The 2,500-nt window shown below is 41.9% G+C and overlaps 1 protein-coding gene across 5 annotated transcripts in view; it reads left to right on the forward strand.

The window, feature by feature from the left end:
• Positions 1 to 2,500, forward strand: part of LOC143291736 (uncharacterized) — a 65,619-nt gene that overhangs the window by 37,823 nt on the left and 25,296 nt on the right. The window lies entirely within an intron of this gene.

Here is a 2,500-nt window from a genome sequence, read left to right on the forward strand (position 1 = left end):
GGTACATAATACAGTGACGCGTTAAACTAACAGACATAGACAGGTACATAATACAGTGACGCGTTAAACTAACAGACATAGACAGGTACATAATACAGTGACACGTTAAACTAACATAGGTACATAATACAGTGACGTGTTAAACTAACAGACATAGACAGGTACATAATACAGTGACGCGTTAAACTAACATAGGTACATAATACAGTGACGCGTTAAACTAACATAGGTACATAATACAGTGACGTGTTAAACTAACAGACATAGACAGGTACATAATACAATGACGCGTTAAACTAACAAAGGCAGAAAACAATGAAATGTGTGTTAGAATAGAATAGAATAAAATAGAATAGAATATGTCTTTATTACCAAGTGTACCAGGGTCACAAAGAATATTGGGGGGTGGGGTGGGGGATAGTACATAACAAGGTGCTAACAGAAATCGAAAATCATGCACAAACACAGATACAGTAGAAATTAGGATACATGCAAGTACATATCAATCTAAAAACTTGTGCATACTCACACATGCACGTACTGCACACACACACACACACACACACACACACACACACACACACACACACACTCACACACACGTTTGAACAGAAGCCGCATATTACATGTGGATGGGGTTGATATTAACAGACACAGATACAGGACGTGTTAAACTAACTGACATAGATACATAATACAATGACGTGTTAAACTAGCAAAGACAGAATACAATGAAGTGTGTTAGAATAGAATAGAATAGAAAAGAATAAAACAGAATAGAATATGTCTTTATTACAAAGTGCACCGGTGTGACAAGGAATATTTTTTTTTGGGGGATAGTACATAACAAGGTACTAACATCAATCGAAAATCATACACAAACACAGATACAGTAGAAATTAGGATACATACAAGTGCTTATCAGTCTAAAAATTTGTGCACACACACACACACACACACACACACACACACACACACACACACACACACACACACACACACACACACTCTCTCTCTCTCTCTCTCTCTCTCTCTCTCACGTTTGAACAGAAGCCGCATATTACATGTGGATGGGGTTGATATTAACAAATACAGATACATGACGTGTTAAACTTTTTTATTGACATAGATAACATAATACAATGGCATGTTAGACTAACATAGACAGAATACAATGACGTTTTAAACTAATTTAGATGCAGAATAAATTGACGTGTTAAACAAACAGAAGATGACAGAAAACAATAGCGTGTTAAACCAACAGACATGTTTTTTGTCTCTCTCGTAAGTCAGTCAGTCAGTCAATAAGGTGTGGATGATAACCGAATACTTCACACTGATTGTGTTTCACTTAAGAACCACCAGTACATGCAAGTCACGAGCGCCCCTGACTTGTTAATGATCCCAGGTGACCGTGTTTGTTGTGGCTGGATCACAATGTACACGCTTCACAAAGAGTTAAGGACCCCTCCATGAAAGCAAGAGAAGAAGGCAAGTGATCACAGTCGAAGAACTCGAGACCCTTAATTAAGCACACCTCGGTTACCATGGTGATGATATGGGTATTTATATTGCGCCTATCATCTCACAGATTGGCCTATGTTTACAGCTGGGCCAACAGCAAAGTGAGAGCTGTATGATCAATGGTTTCTTCACTGCAGTTGGAAGTTATTTACAGCTTATTTTCTGGAAGACTACGACTCTCAGACTAGGAGGCAAAACTGCACTGGCTCTCAGTACTGCAGCGTTAGGGGCTAGTTGACTTTTGGTGACCATCCAAACACCTGTCCTAAAACCCTCATGGCCAAGAGAAGTGGGGATGTTGTAACTTGGGCAAGACACTCCCCACTTTTATCAAATTCTGGCCCAGACAGTCGGGACAGCCGTTTGCCTTCTCTGCTGTTCTGATGGTCATAGTTGGACAGGACTGTCTCATTATAATTATGCTCGGTCCGAGACCAAGCTCCAAGCGCTTTACAAACACGGAGTCATTTGCCATTCAGAGATTGGTCCTTCTTCTTCTTCTTCTGCGTTCGTGGGCTTCAACTCCCACGTTCACTCGTATATACGCGAGTGGGCTTTTTACGTGTATGACCGTTTTTTCCCCGCCATGTAGGCAGCCATACTCCGCTTTCGGGGGTGTGCATGCTGGGTATGTTCTTGTTTCCATAACCCACCGAACGCTGACATGGATTACAGGATCTTTAACGTGCGTATTTGATCCTATGCTTGCGTATACACACGAAGGGGGTTCAGGCACTGGCAGGTCTGCACATATGTTGACCTGGGAGATCGTAAAAATCTCCACCCTTTACCCACCAGGTGCCGTCACCGTGATTCGAACCCGGGAATCGAAAGTCCAACGCTTTAACCATTCGGCTATGGCGCCCGTCAGAGACTGGTCCGAAACAGACAAGTGTAGCGGTTCATTCTTGCTGTGCCATATTATGCCAGAAGGCGTAATGGGCAGCATACATGCAGATGTGTTTTCATGAAGGGC

The sequence above is a fragment of the Babylonia areolata genome, chromosome 17, assembly GCF_041734735.1.
Source record: "Babylonia areolata isolate BAREFJ2019XMU chromosome 17, ASM4173473v1, whole genome shotgun sequence".
Classification (NCBI taxonomy): Eukaryota; Metazoa; Mollusca; class Gastropoda; order Neogastropoda; family Buccinidae; genus Babylonia; species Babylonia areolata.